At 46.0% G+C, this 16,110-nt stretch overlaps 1 protein-coding gene across 3 annotated transcripts in view; it reads right to left on the bottom strand.

Annotated features, from left to right (window-relative positions):
* Fam110b (family with sequence similarity 110 member B) overlaps window positions 1-14,532 on the bottom strand; it is a 139,313-nt gene extending 124,781 nt beyond the window's left edge. For all 3 annotated transcript variants that reach the window (XM_060385941.1, XM_060385946.1, XM_060385944.1), the window contains exon 1: window positions 14,248-14,532. The gene's annotated coding sequence lies outside the window, so the exon portion shown is untranslated. The remainder of the gene's footprint in view (window positions 1-14,247) is intronic.
* Window positions 14,533-16,110: the final 1,578 nt, after the last annotated feature.

Genomic DNA, 16,110 nt, shown 5'->3' with positions numbered 1-16,110 from the left:
TGCCCTGAGCCATGATTCCTCTCTAGACATCACAGAGGCTCCCCAGATCACTTCCTGGCATGAGGCATCCCGTAGGAGAGGCTTGCTCAATAACCAGACTCAGGCAGTTTAACCAATCTGGGACATGATAAGACACACATGTAGGTTCATCCCGGGTCAGAAATCTGACCTGTAATCCATACATGTCAAGCAGTGCTAGAAACCGGGGAAGGGGCTGAGCTTATCGATAATCTTACTACCACTGGCATCAGCTCTCTGGCTACCTTTCTAGGCCACAACACATGGAGAGAATGCCCACAGCCTCAGGAACACATTGACTGAAACCTGATAGGAAACCCAGAGGCTGAATCCCAGGGCAGAGATCTAGAGTCTCCACTGACATACAAAGGGGAATGGAGGTCATTTCTACCTCTAAGCTTTGAGGCCATTTGTTACAAAACAAGAGATAATAAAAGTTTTTACTTCAACTTCTAGCTTTCTTTCTTCTCAGTAAGATCTTTTATCTGAAAGTATCTATTTCACGGATTACAAAAACAACCAAACCTCATCAAGATGGCATTGGAAATGTTCTACTTTCTTTCAGCCACACTCGCCAAAGAGAAATCAGTCTTCTCAGATGCTAGCACTGACTAAACAGATATTCTACTTGGTTTTATTGTGTGGGACAGCCAGATTAAATGGGCCAACTACATAATTAAGACATTAAAAAATGTGTTTAACAGTATAATAATAAATAGTTCAATATAGTGGGAGTTAAATTCATTTCCGAATAAAACTAATTTTAATTGTAGAACACATAAACCATTAGAGTTCTACTTGAAATCCTCAAAATTTTGCCAAAAAAATTTTTTTTGGATTTGGTCCTCTAAAGACCTTTGGCATAAGGAACTGATACAAGGTTCAGAGATAGTTACATATTTCCACATATTTAACTAATTTAATAGCATCTAGGCTGGGCGATGGCAGCACACCCCTTTAATCCCAGCACTCAGGAGGCAGAGGTATGTGATCTCTGTGAGTTCAAGGCCAGCCTGTCCTACAAAGCAAGTTGCAGGATAGCCAGGGATACACAAAGAAACCCTGTCTCAAGTAAACAAAACAAAACTTAACATAAATAAATATAAATCAATTTCTGCTGGGATAAGAAGAAATATTTCAAGTATGTAAATTTCACCTATCTGTCTTAAAGTAAAAAACACCTAAGCTTTCTGAAACCAAAAAACATCAACTTGTCAACTAAAAAGCATTAAAATCCTAAGAAAAATACTAGATTTTCATAGTGTCATCTCTTGATTTTCTTATGTTAGATTTAAAAAGTACTTTATGAAAGTAGCAAATACTACAAGATACATTTCCTTTTAAAATGAAATATGAAAATGAGGGGTTCACCACTGAGTATGTGACATGCTCGGCAAATGACTTCCCCAGTCACGCACGAGCCAGCATTTTAACTGTGAGAATCTACACAGACCAAGGCAAGCACAAAGTATTTTGGCAAAAATCCCACATGGCTTACTAAGAAGAATGACTTTGGTAAAGACACCAATACCCAGCATGGTGGGACAGGCTGTCATCCCAGCACCGGGGAAGCAGAGGACAAAGAATCGAAACTTAGAGGCCAGTTTGGGCTAAACAAAAAATCTCAGTCAAACCAGGGGTACTGAGCATGACTCTGTCTCAAAAAAATTATATCCATACATAAATGCACACACATACATACGTACATGCTCATACGCATGCATTCATGCCTATTAAGAATAGAACATGAAACTGAATTGGAGGCTCCAGTTCTGGCAGAGGCTCTTACTATCCTCAAGTCCACTGCAGTGTTTTCATCCAGGGCAACTACCTTCAGACTCCTCCCCCTGCCTAGCATCCCCAACTGAATGTATTTGTTGCCCCAGTTTCAGCATTGCCACCTGGCAAGTAACATTTCATCAGGCCAGTTCAGAATCACTAACAAAGACCTGGGAAACCCCAAGCGTCAGAACCTGGGACACACTGGCAAGCCCGTGTGTGAACAACCCCAGGTGACACCGACAGCCCTCCAGGAGACAAGGAGCTACAGCACAAGAGAAGCCTCCAAGGCTTCTCGGAGGAACCTGTGTGTAATGTCCTAGAGAGCATGTTCTGAAATCCCACCCACCTTATTCCAGAAAGGAGGTTACTACACAAAACAGTGTGTTTTTAATAGGGTGACAGTTGAGACCACAGGCAGATCACTGTGAACGGCCTTTGCATGGTATGCTGGCGTCTGTCTTGCCGCTGTAGCTCTGATGGTGCTAGCTGTGCTAGGCGCACAGAGGCAAAACCATAACACTTCCCTGCAGGCACTAGGACCTAGATGTACAGTCAGTCCCCACCCACAGGAGGCCTGTGGTTCAGTCCCAATCACTGAACAGGAAGAAGTGTCCTGGAACTGAAGGTAACAGCTTCACCCCTCCTGCACTCTGCTTCTACCTGTTTATGCGTTTGCAGCAGTGTTAAAGGGAAGAGTGACCTTATTTCTCACAATGAGCCCTGAGAGGGCTCTGAATAGACTCAATCCTCTGTTAATTCTACCATGGAAGAGGCACAGAGCCTCCAAGGCCTGATGAAATCATCCCACAACGAGAAGTAGAAAAAAGAGATGTGTTAGAAACAAAGCAGCCTCTGTAGGGAGTGGGCAAAGCCAACAGGTACTGGGATGCTACAGTGTCAGCCCAGGAATGCAGGACAGAAGGATGCTCATCCACCACACTGCATACTCAAACTTCCATGCACCAACCCAGCCCCCTTTGCACGGCAGAGCTGGACAGAGCTCCCTGACCTCATATTAGGCAGAAACCTTCCTTCCCACCATGCTCCCTCACGGATTCTGGTTCAGTAATTTAAAGGACATACATTTCACGAAGTCCACCACCTAAAAAGGCCTTTCTGATATAGCAAATTACTATTGATTCAGCCTCAGAAGTGTAAGGCTGGGGCATTTCCCAAGGAGAGATGGCATGGCAACCCTGCACCATACGCCCCCATGGGTCCACACATACAATCAATGTGCTAGTTTTGGCACATCCTGTTATAATACTTTTACCTTCACAGGGTGAAGATGCTATAACAGCAGGAATTCGAGTGAAAGAATCTCTGCTGTAAGTACAGCCCAGGCAACCTCATACCCAGAGACAGCATACTAACTGCAAGCCCAGCCTCTGGGAAGGGAGGCCCTGTGAGCACACTAACATGGGCGCCTTCAACACGGAAGCTGGAGTAACTAGTTGGGTTAAAGGAGGGGACAGCCCAGGGTGAGCAAAAGTCAGAGCCTGTGACAGCCCTCATCACAGCAAGCTCAGGCTCAAGAGAAAGGAAGACACTACCCAGCTCGTGTCTCCACAGATGACTGCCATCTCCCAAACAACGCGAAGGCTGTCCTATCTGCGTACCAATGCCTGTGTGATCCCAAGCAGGGCCACAGCTGACGACCCACAACTGGGATTCCTGAGACCTAGCTTTCCCAACATCTAGAAGCAACCCCGATGTTTCAAGGCGATAGCTTTCTTTTTCAGATTTTGGGATATTTGCACAAATGTGACTAAATGAGAGCATCTCAGGGGCCAGGATGCTTCAAAAAAATCTCAAACTTTTTGAAGGAATAGATTTCTGAAATATTCGGATTTCAGGATATTCGGATATTGGAGGGAACTGAGGAATGCTGAATGTGCGATAACAATCCCGAGGGAGTCCAGTGAATTATAGAAACTCAGATGCCAATCCCTGGGGCCCTTCTTATCTAACCCTATAGCCTTATGGAGAGAGAAGGGGCATGAAGCCAGCTTGGCATGGTGTGTGCTCAGGGAGCCCATTCTTGCCTGTAGCCACTACTACGCTCCCTTCTGCTCGTACACAACCATCTGCTTAGCAGAGGGCTGCCAAGAACATGGAGTCAAGGAATTGCAAAGCCTTGCATTGCAGCACTCAGGAGAGACAGCAAGCCACAGCTGTGGAGCGCAGACTGTCCTGGGTTTTTCCATAGCCACGATAAAAAGTAAAACAGAAACAAGTAATGGGCAGTATTATAGCTTTAGCTTAAAAAATCTAGGAAAATCATCATTTCAGCAAGTAATTAGTGTATAAGTTGATAGTTACAATTGTTCATTCTTTTATCAAATTAAATTATCCAACCTGGGTGTATTTCCACACTTAGAGGAAGGACATCTCAGTTCAGGATGGCTACATTTTCAATGACCAGTGAGCAGGTGGCCGGATATCGTAACAGAAGGTTTTTCGAATGACCAGGGAGCATAAAACAGAAAAGAAGCAAAATGAACTTCGGACTAAAGAAAGAGCAGGTGTGGAGGCTGAAACGGTCAGCAAGAAGATTGCAGATGCGGAGCCAAGCCAGGAAAGACCCGGATACTTTGGTCTAATGTGACAAGCTGGTATCTCAGCTGACTCAGATGTGAGTACAGCAGAGGCAGGAAGATGACAAGGGGAAAGATTTCTAAGGTAGAAACTAAGACGGGGATACCCCAAGAATGCAGAAAAGACCCAGGAAGGGCAGAAATACCACAGCCAGGGGGCCGAGGAGGACCCGGCTGAGGCGTCCAAGGGTTCTCAGTTTCCAGTGAGCTTCCAAGTATGATGAGAAACAGCTGAGGAGTTTGATCTGCCCTCCGCCTGCAGGCTGGAGGCCCTGGCTCAGGAGTGCATGCCTGGTGGGAAACTGGCTCCTTCTTCGTGGGAAAGAACTCATCCCTTTCTAGGGAAAGCATCCTAGTTTCTGGTTGCTGTGACAAACACTATCATCAAAAGCAAGTTGGGGAATGAGAGGGTTTGTTTGGTTACAACTGGTTACAATGGGTAGCAATTCACCCTCAAGGGACGCCAAAAACAAGAACTGAAGGGGAGCCTCGTGAGGAACAGTGTTCCTGGCTGGCTTTCCATGGCTTGCTCAGCTAGGTTTTAAATACAGCCCCGGACCACCTGTCCAGGGGTGGCATCCTACAGTGGGATGTGTCCTCCGACATCACCTAGTAATCAAGAGAGTGTCCCTACAAACACCCTCACCGATCTAGGGGAGGCAATTCCTCAGTGGAGATCCTCTCTTCCAAGGTTGTTCTAGGGTTGTTTCAAGTAGAGGAAAACCATCCAGCACTGTGGGTTTCCCAAGTCGCCACAGAGATGCAGCTAATGTCCTGAAAACTGTGGGAGCACGATGTGTGTTGACATGTGTGCTGCTTCAGGCTTCAAGACGCCTCTCACTTGCAGAATAAAGTCGATTATAAGAATTCCATTGCTTTACACACCAAAACAGAAGGGAAACATGCATTCTGACATAATATCCTGTTTGAATTACTTTTTCTTCAAAGAGGGGTACCTTAAGCCATCTAGGCTGCCACTACAGTGGATAGTATTTTATAAAGTACTCTAAACAGAGCGGTCTATAAACAGAAATTTATTTCTTGCAGCCTAGAGATCAGAAGTCCAAGGTGGAGCTGTCTACAGATCTGTTATCTGGCAAGGCTCCACTTCCTGCATCATATATGATAGCTTATTACTATCTCCTCAGGAGCAGGGAGATGAAGGATCTCTCTCTGGCTCTTTTACGAGGGTACTAATACCATCTGTGGATGCCTGCTCCCTCCTGGTTTAATGACATTCCAGAGCTCCCCAGTACTAGCACTTTGGGTATTAAAAGCAACAGTGTCAAGTGTATCAGCTCTAAAGATGATGCTCAACGCTAAATAACAGTGCCAGGAACATAGATGGAATTGTAAAGGCCTACCCCATTTTTTTTTTTATTTATGATGACTTCTTTAGATGGACTTAAGGAAGAACAAACCAGTCATAAACAATCAAATGTTCTTAACTGAATAATAGGAAAAAAATACTAAAAGCGCCCACTTTCTTTGTGGAATTTCCCACATTAGATTAAAAATGATACCTGGCATCAGAGCAAACCCATTTGCTGTTGAAATAGATAGCGTATATTTATAAGTTCCAAAACATTTCCCTCTCTACTTTAAATCTCAAAAACAAATGAGCGCAGCAATTATGCAAAACTGCTTTTATCCCTTACACTTGAATGGAAGCAATGCCAGGCATTAACGGGGAAATGGGCAGCCACCTGGTCTAGACAGAACTGACGCTAGTTTGTAAGCATGACCACCACCGCACACCCCTTGTCGAGTAGGCAGAAGGGTACCAAGGGCACACTCTTTCCCTTTGCCAGACAGTCTACACTAGACAAAAATATGTGTACCCTGATAAACTTCTGTCTCACAGAACAGACACAGAGAACCAGAGCAGCTGCGCAAGACAGACATCAACCAAGGGCATCTCTGTAAGATGCAGCCATTAACTGAGTTCATGGCAGGTGTGTAAAATGCAGCCATCAGCTGAGGGCAGGTCTATAGATGCAGCCATCCACTGAGGGCGGCTCCGTAAGATGCAGCCATCCTCTGAGTTCGTGGTGGATGTGCTGGTAGGAAGGGAAGTGCTGCAAGGCAGCCCAGAAGGTTCTACAGAGGAACAAGGCTTAGGGGGACCTAGTCAGCTCATTTCAACCTACTAGGCAAACCATTATCTTCCCAGAATAATTTGAAAACATCCACTTGAATCAGTGAGGCACACTAACCATACCACAGGTACATGATGGCTAAGGTTACAGGCCAATCTGCATGACCCAAAGGGTACCCAGATATTTTGTCTCGACATTATTAGCAACTGTCCCCATGTTTCCAGACCGGGGTTATCACTGAACTGGTGGACTAGGTACAAGAGCTGGCCCACCACAAAGTGGGTAGGCATTCTATCACCACACAGAACAAAGAGGCGAAAGAAAATTCATCCATTCATAGTCTTCCCGGTTCTCGGGCTGCCTGGCTGTTTGAGCCGGACCATCTCTTTTCCTGACCTTAGTCTGGAGTCCATCCCATTGGCTGGCCTTGTTTCCCGAGTTTGTAGACACCAGACCATGGGCTACCTCAGCCTTTTAAACACATGAACCACTTCCTTCTCGGATAGCCCTGACTACTGCAAGGCATATGCATTAATGCTGTCAGATACGATGCAAAACTGGAAGTCAGATGAAGATACTTAAGTATTCCAGACACAAAATGTATGAAGATTTGTTGCTGCATCGGTGCGCTTAATTAAAAGTTCCTGCGATGTGGTTTCTTTCTTGCTGACTCTCAGTACCTAAGAATCAGAACGCTTCAAGAGGAGAGAAGGTTCCAGAAAACCCTCAGGGTAAACAGCAATTGAGGATTAACAAGCAAAACAGCCCGGTCCTGTGCTATGCTGGCGAACGCTGAAAGGAGAAAAACCTGCAGGAGCAATCAGATAAGCAAGGAAGAAAAGTCACATGAGTGGGCACACACAGCGTGCTAATGTGAGGGCACAGCCACTTCCACCTGGGAAAAAAACAAGCAGTATGTGATGCTCGCACTGAACACGGAGCACGGTCTCCAACCCGCCCCCCTCCTTCCCTCCCTTGCCCACTCCCAATTTGGGGCATGTGGGACACTCATCACTTCGTAAGGAAGTTTTGTTTTTGTTTTTGTTTTACATCAAGCAGACCACAAATCTTTTCTGGTACTACTTAAGAACAGTGGACGCCCAACTGCTGCCCCACTGATTGAGCCTTTGAGGCAAAGTGGGATGATGATCATGGGGAAGCCAGGAGAGGCTGGAACCCCTATGCCCCGCCCCCAGAGCCGGGGCCCCACCATTGCCTTGTCACTCCTGAGTCTCCAGTGGATCAGCTTTAGACTCCTCGTTTTTGTTTTGTAAATAAAAAGTACCAAATTCCAAAAAAAAAAAAGAAAGAATATTTCAAGTACCTGCAAAATAAGTATTTATATAGTGAAGATAATATTCTCCTCCAGTGCAAGCTGTAAATATATATTTACAACTAAGAACTGCTACGGTATCTTCAGTAAATCAAAGAATGAAGTTTCTACACACTCAGCCCCATCCCCTCAAATCTGACAGCCACCCTGGGCAAGCCTAATGGGTTAGGTTGCATCCCACAGACCTCGGAGCCAGGTAGGCAAAAATGCTGGAGTCAACCAACACTGGGTAGCACCTAGTCATCAAGAAACCAGTGATCATTTCTCTCACTTGCTCACGGTCACCCCAAACAAGAACCAAGTTTGATCATGAAAAATAAATAAAGATTATGTGAAAGAACACAGAGCGGTGAGAGACTAAAGAGATCTTTTTTAAATGATTTATTTGTTCATTTATTTACTTAACACACATGAGGGCTCTCTGTCTGCATGAATGCCTGCAGGCCAGAAGAGGGTATCAGATAGCATTTCACATGGTTATGAAAGACTGTGTGGTTGCTGGGAATTGAACTCAGGACCGCTAGAAGAGCAGCCAGTGCTCTTAATGGCTGAGCCTTCTCTCTAGTGAGAGAGTAAAAGGGTTTTTAAATGCACAAATCACAGCCAAATCGGCAAAGAGCCTCCCAGTTCCCTTTACACTGTGAAAACCGTCATTTGCCACTGGTCCCGACTTACCAAGAGCTCGATTCCCAAAAGCCTATTACACATAGCTTTCGCAGTGCTATGGATGGTTAGCACCCAGGGCCTCTGCATGCTAAGCAAGTGTCTGCGACTCAAACAGTTTTGACAAGAGTGGGAATGATGGCACTCGGTGAGCCAAGGAAAGAAAGGTGACTAATGTGGCCACAAGCGTGCTGTGACTAAGTGCACGCACGTCCAGGATTATGGGGTGTTTGCACGGGGCCTGAACCTTGTGTTTTGTTTACCAGACTTCACACAACGAGGCTGCAACAAGCAACCAGCAAGCCGTGAGCCGACAGTGTTGTTATTTCTAAAAGGACAATTTCCTTTTGAAAGCTGCAGACAGCATTTAAAACAAAGCACCAACAGGTCGCAGTAATGAGGGACAGTAACTAAGCAGGGACGGGGAGAAGAATCCACTGTCTAGAGTAGCAGCTGACAGGGGCTGTCATCCCGTGTCAAGCTGGCGGAGAATGCAATGGTTCCAGTGTACTGGGCAACTGGAGAGTAAGCTCGGGCCATGTTCACACAGGTGAACCTTACTTCCCTACCACCTTTACTCCTGTCACTTCTAAAATGTTTTATTAATGGGTATATTTCTATAGATTCCTGTCATGTGTGTGCACGACTGTATAGAGGTCAGAAAACAATGTCAGATCCCCCGGAGCTGGAATCATAGGTCACCTGACATGGGTGCTAGGAACCAACTCAGGTCCTCTGGAAGAGCAGTTAGTGATTGAGTAATCTTTTTCTTTATTTTTGAGTGATCTTCTTTTTATTCATTCATTTATTTATTTACTTAATTACTTATTATTATTATTATTATTTTTTTTTTTTGGTTTTTCCACAGAGTTTCTCTGTAGCTCTGACAGTCCTGGAACTCGATTTGTAGACCAGGCTATCCACGAACTCACAGAGACCCCATAGTGGTGTTGGAAGTAGGGACTAACTGAACTTCAGAGAGCCAGTCTGCACCCCGACACGGACTGGACTTGGAGACCTGTGCCTCTTCTCAAGGAGCCTACCTAGCTGGTCACTGGCTATAAGTACACTTTGACCTGGGGTTCCCAGGGCCTGAGCCTGCACAAGCCTTCAATCACAGCTATAAGGGATGATTTGGGTGAGGTCAACCTCTGAACATGACTGTGAAGGATGCTCTTGATTTAGGTGAGGTTAGATGAGGTGGGAAGACCTATGGCTGGATGTGGGCAGGACTATCCCCTGGGCTTCCATCCTGGGCTGCATAAAAACAGAAAGATAGCTGGGCAGAAGCGAACGCCTCCTGCTGCTTCCTGACGGACTCTAGTGTCAATGCCCCATGCTGCTGCCTCTGTGACTGCCCCAGAACTGTGAGACAAAATAAATCTTTCTCCTCTAAGTTGCTTTTGTCTGATACTGAATCATAGCCACAGGGCACGCAGTTACAGGAAAAACAATTAATACAAGCCATGAACAAACAGGGACCACATCTTTTCCTGGCTAGTATTTATTAAAAAAACAAAAACCAAAACAAAACACACACATGATAAGTGCTCTGCAAATAATTTTTAATATAGGACAAATTATGAACTATATTCTTTTGCATTACTTTTTTCTTTTTTTTACTAAGTTTCAGTTTTTGGGACCAAAGCATCACTGGCAAGGGCAGTCATTTTGAAGTATTATCCAAGATTCTTCTTTAACATTACACGTAAAAGGTAAAAAAACAAAACAAAACAAACAACAACAACAAAAAAACCTTCTTGTATCAGTAGGAGTGGACAAAAACTGCTTTTCATTACAACACAAAGACCCCCAAATCCCACGTGCTTAGGATTGTTTTAAAAGGCCTTATCTGGACCTGGACAATTTCAAACCACATTGATCTTGGCCTGGAGCATAAACCACACCATGGAATTCTTACAATTCTTCCAGAAACCTGTCTGCTAAATGACACAGTTTCCTGGAGCTGAGGTGGTTTCCTTTGGACCTGCATCCAAAACATTTACAATTTTAAACTCTAGCACAACTGAAAATTGTGCAATGTCCTGACAATGCTAGAAGAAAGGGAAGCAATCTGCTTGGCCTCTAAGCTTTAAAGGCCTGTATGATGAGGAAGTAGGGGGGTCTTAAGGCCCACAAGCACTAGGTCTCCTATTGTGACAAACAAACGTCATCATGTGAAAACGATTAAAATTTCACCCAGTCCCTTCCCCTTATACAAAGGTAGAAAGCAAAGGTGTCGAAAGGCAAGTACATGGTATAAGTTCATCAATTTTAGAGCACAGAATAATCATTAAGAGACCTGCTCAAGCTGTCTACAAACAGGATGAAAAAGGACTACAAAAGAGTAGAAAAGGTTGGCCCGTATCTTAATTATTGCCATCATTGCTATAAACAACGAAAACATACACACACACACACACACATTCCCACAGCTATCATTCAATTCTTTTATGTCTACCATCCATGTCAGAACTTTCATTGCCCAGAAGCATGAAAAAAAGTTTGGTTCTACCAAACTTTGGGGCCAGCACTGTGCTGGAAACAGCTGCTCTTTTCAGGGCTTCTCAAGTACTACCCGTTTATATCACTATTTGTATTTCTGTAGGGTGGTCACCTCAGAAGCACCACCCATCATTGTTCTTTTTTTAAGTTAACGCTGCTCCTCAACTGTCGAGCAAATCCAGCAGCGACTAGAAACAGAGCAGGGATTCGCTTCAGCCAGTCACAGTCCTACCTACCTAGCTGACAAAAGCGATCAGAGTAAGCCAGCTCACTGAAGGAAAGAAACACAACAGAGCTGGGGCTGTCATGCCCCAAACAGACCCAACATGTTTCACTGCCTCAGTGTCTAAGCCATCTTTATTAGCTTCTTATCTAATTCAAAGACATTCAACTGCCAGCCCTCTTAACTCCTGAAACAAGTCATCTTTGCCATGAATTATGAGAAACATCTAGGGAGAAGAAAAGAAAAGTTTAAAGCTCAATTTCCCCTAGTTTTAGACTGTTCGGTGATCAAGTACTACCCAGAAAATTCAAATCCGATCACCGCGTGATTAGACTGGCTAATACCAAACCCTCCCAAAAGCTGAGCAGTCAGCTCCAGCCAGCTGAAAGGAAGAGAAGCTTTTCCTCGCTGGGCAGCAGAAAAGTCCCTGGACCCTGGCACTTACACACCTCTTACTACTGATGAGGCACACAAGTCACTACATTCACCCACAGAAAGCAGATAACAGCAAAACTATTGTCTGTGAGAGGAGTAAGAGGGAGCCCGGAGATATACTGCTCACAGCACTGACTTTCAGAGGTAACTGCTTACGAGCCAGAAAATGAGAGAGAGAGACAGAGACAGAGACAGACAAGAAAGAGGGAGAGAGGGCAGCCTGAGACAGTTTTCCCTACACAAATTCAAGAGGTCAGTCGGTTCCTTACCATTTGTCCCTCTGTGTTGAAGGTCCATATTAAAAACAGAAGAAGTCCAGGTTAGCTAGAGACTCTTGGCATAGGTTAGTCCACCTGACCCTGACACGGAAAAATGAAAGTGAGGAGTACACCTAGTGTTTTTCATTAAGCAGTGAGCATTTAGCCTCTAGAACACTATAGGACTCCTAAAAGAGAACACATTTTCCAGGTAAATATCCCCCCAAAAGTTACACATACACAGAGGAAACTTAAGGAGCCATGTCATTCCCAACACTAGTGCATGCTGGTGTTTGTTGTCCTGGGTCTTTTCATGGCTGGCAGGCACTGGCGCAGATTATCCATTCCTAATAGTCTCTAAGCATACCTGTGCCTTGGCTGAGCTGCCACGGTTCCCCACAGCACCACCTACCGTCGCTGGGCTGGACCTACAGCAGCTCAGCTTCTGGAGACCCCAAGACTTCAAGCAAAGCCTTTCTGTAGCTAAACACTGAAGAACAAAAAAGACTGTATGTCAGAGTCAGTGGTGGGGTAGAGGGTAAACTGATAGCTAACTGACTCATGTAAAATATCTAAACTGTAAGTGTCACCTTTTGGTTACTGAACGTGCAAGTGGGTAGTTTTATTTTATTTTTTTCTCAACCGTTTAGTCTTGAGATGTCGACCCCCAAGGCTTTAAGGTTAGAGTTATGACATGCTCTGAGGGGGCAAATACTTCTACTAATGACAAGTACGGACAGTGTAAACTAACTATGTCAGTGTGATATTTTCACCTGGAAACTGAAAACCTAGAGAAGAGAGTGATGTGAAGAAAACGTTCACAGCGGAAAACTTCTGTTTAAGCCCTGCATGGACAGCTAGGCTCTTAGAGACAACCAGTTCCTATTATGAAACCCGCCAGGCCATGACTGGATTCAGACTCCTAGACCCGCCAAATATCAATCCCCGCTTTCAAGCCACTGAGGACACACAGAGCCAGCAGCTTGTCAGTCTCACGCAAACAACCCAACCTCAATTCTGATCTGATCTAAAATTACACAGGCTCAAAATAGAGCGCACAGTAAAAGATCTGGGATGAAAACAAACAAAAGAACCATTTTTCTTTCCCTAAACAGCAAAGCCATAGACTGAAATAAAAATAAAAATAGTTAACATTTCTCTGTCTGCCAGGTCCTATGTTAAGGCCTTTGCAGCTTTTCAGGTTCAAGAAGTTATGTCATCCCTGTATTCAAGTCACGATTTCAAGGTAAATAATCTAAGAAACGTCACAGGTTAAATGCAATGGGGTAAATCAATGGCATGTTACCATCAACTTACGATTAACAAATACCTCATTTGAATGAGCAGATTTTAATACCACAAAATGAATACAAGTACAAACAATAATAACAACAACAGCAACACAGGTACATGACTTAGGATAGTGGATGCTAAATAACTCACACCAACAGAGGAAAGGAAAATGGAAGTCATATTATTCATTCAGAAAAAAATGCTGATTCCGCTATCATAGTCCTCTGCAAAAAATAGACTCGGCAGTCCTCACAAGCCAGCCACGCACTGTTGTCACAGATGTGCGCCAGATTTTCACAGGACATAACTTGGCTGTGGGGGGAAACGCAGACTCTGCCTGAACCTTAGGCAGAAAAGAATGCCTGTTCTTTCCTGGAGGGGGACTGGAGTTAGTGTCAATAAATCTGAATAGCAACTTGAAAGGGTTAAAAAGCTGGGCGTCAGGTGGGTTTATCCCCACTTCGGGGAAGTAATAAGGCAAAGTTATCTCCTCTTCCTTCTCCACTGGCTAGAATGGAGAGACTTGTCAGTGCCTTTACACCACCAGGCTCTTGGTCTAACAAAAGGAGGGCAGCCCAGACATCAGCTTCCCACAGCCAAGCATTGTTGCCAAGTTCTGAGCGCCGCTAGGTGACAGGAGCATGAGTGAGCTGGGACCGATTTTATTCTATTTCCAACATGCATGCTTTCAAAGAAAACAGAGACAACCGAGCTGTGGGCAGACTGCTGGAGGGGGGTGGGGTGGGAAGGGGGGGTAACAAACTTTCAGAACCCCGGGATCTGCATTCCTGCAGGAACTGGCAGCACACCGACGCGCCCACGGGGTGACCTGGGTGGGGATGCAACACGGAGTGGGGCCGGGGGCCGCCGCGTCCTCACCCACCCTCTCCCCACAGCGCTCCTTCCGAGCCCGGGCCTCGTCTCCAGGCCAGGGCGCGCAGCCGAGCGCAGGGCGGACAGCGGGCTAGGATCCCCGGCGCCCAGGCCCGGCCGGAGCGGGACCCCAGGACACACTCCCCACCCGCCAGCGCCCCAAGCTCACCTCGGCCCGCGCTCCGGCCCCTGCAAGGCGGCCAGGCCAGGCACCGGGCGTCGGAGACCACGAGGAGGAGCGTGGGCCCCGCGAGGCGCGGAAAGGCCGGGATGAAGCGGCAGCCGGGTCGGAGCGGACCAGGCTGGCCGAACCGGCCCAGATCGCGCGGCAGCGGAGGGCTGGGCTGACGGCGACCGCGTTTGCTCCTCCGCACCGAAGGGGCGGGCTCAGGCAGGCTCCGCGGGGGAGCGAGGGAGGGAACTTGGAGCCAGTGGCTGCAGCCCAGAGCGCGTGTCCCCTTGCAGCCGGCACGCCCCCGGAGCGCCCCGCCCCCAGCCTACCTTCCAGCCCCACCTCCCCCAGCCCCCACCCCGCTCCCGCACGCATCCTCCCTCGCCCCCGCCCCGCCCACCTGCGTCCCGGCCACACCCCCATCAGCCCCACGCCCACCCCTGTGCCTACTGCCCCTCTCACTGCTGCCACCCCAGAGAAGCCGCTCTGGGCTGTGACACTCCCACGCTAGGACAGTGCAGACCAGGCCTGGGTGGAGATGCCAGGAGCCCACCTGATGGCCCCTTCTGGAAAATATTGTCAAATCTCCCAGCTCGCCACGTGGTTTGTAACCGGGTTTTCACCCGTGGGAGGAGACATTTAGGAAGACCAAGAACGTCCTAATTGAGTTTCGTTAGTGGGAAATCTAAAAGTTAAAAAAATCTATGCATATCAAAACGACCGAACGTAAAGGCGAGTAGGGGTCACGGTATAGTCCTCAAGAAAAAACAAAGACAGACAAAACACTATTAAGCAAAATTTCTCTATTTTTAACCGTTACTATTTTGAAACGTAATGGCATTTTTTTATGGTTTTCTGGGAAAGGCCGTTTGTACGTATTTAAATTGTGCAACTCTTAATTCCTTCTAGTTCGGAAATTATCAAATAAAAGTCGTATTTCTGTAATAAAATTTTGGCCGTTCACAAGACTGCTGTGTTAATAAGTGCTGCGATGCTGGGGCTTGAGTGGAACTTTGGCGTGTAAATGAGCTCCTCGTCAGCAGATTTCACTGTGGCCTCCACTCCTACTCCAAACCCAGTGCCAGTGAAATGAGGGAAGCGATTTTTCAACATTATCATAGTAAATGCAGCCAGTTTCCAGACAAAGCAGACCTCCACCCGGCCCCCCATACACACACACACACACACACACACACACACACACACACACTGTTTGATTGTTTGCCCCAATTCCTTCTTTTAAGCCTTGTTTGACTGACACACAAACCTCCATTCCACGTGCCCCCAGGACATCCTAGTGAAGAATATCTTGTCTCCTGGACATAGAGACGGAAGGTGGGAGGCCATGACCTACTCCAGAAAAAAACCAAGGTTCTTTCTCCTAAGTGCCTCATGTAAGGCCGCAGCAGCTGACTGTACCCAGCAGAGAACAGTACCAAGGCAGAAGGAAACCTCCAGAAGCAAGAGTCCGGAGAACCCACATACCGACCCACTTGTCAGCTCGGCACAGGGCTCCTCAGGAAAGCCACGCAGGAGTTACCTTTCTTGCACAGTTTTTTTTTTTCATGGGTTCCTCTTCAAAATATTGACTTTTAAATTATAAAAGATTACCCTATGCTTTGGAAATCAGAAATATAAACAGTGAGTTCTAGATTTTTGTTTGGAGGTTTTTGTTTTGTTTTATTTTGTTTGCTTTTGTGTGTTTTTTGTTTTGTTTTTGGGTTTTTTTGTTGGTTTTTTTTTTTGTTTTCTGTTTGTTTTGTTTTTTGAGACAGAGTTTCTTTATATAATAGCCCTGGCTGTCCTGGACTTGCTTTATAGACCAGATTGGCCTCGAACTCAGAGAGTTCTGCTTGCCTC

This window comes from Meriones unguiculatus, chromosome 6 (genome assembly GCF_030254825.1).
Source record: "Meriones unguiculatus strain TT.TT164.6M chromosome 6, Bangor_MerUng_6.1, whole genome shotgun sequence".
In the NCBI taxonomy this organism is placed as follows: Eukaryota; Metazoa; Chordata; class Mammalia; order Rodentia; family Muridae; genus Meriones; species Meriones unguiculatus.
Note: the sequence above shows the minus strand (reverse complement) of the source record. Positions and strands in the feature narration are given on the sequence as shown.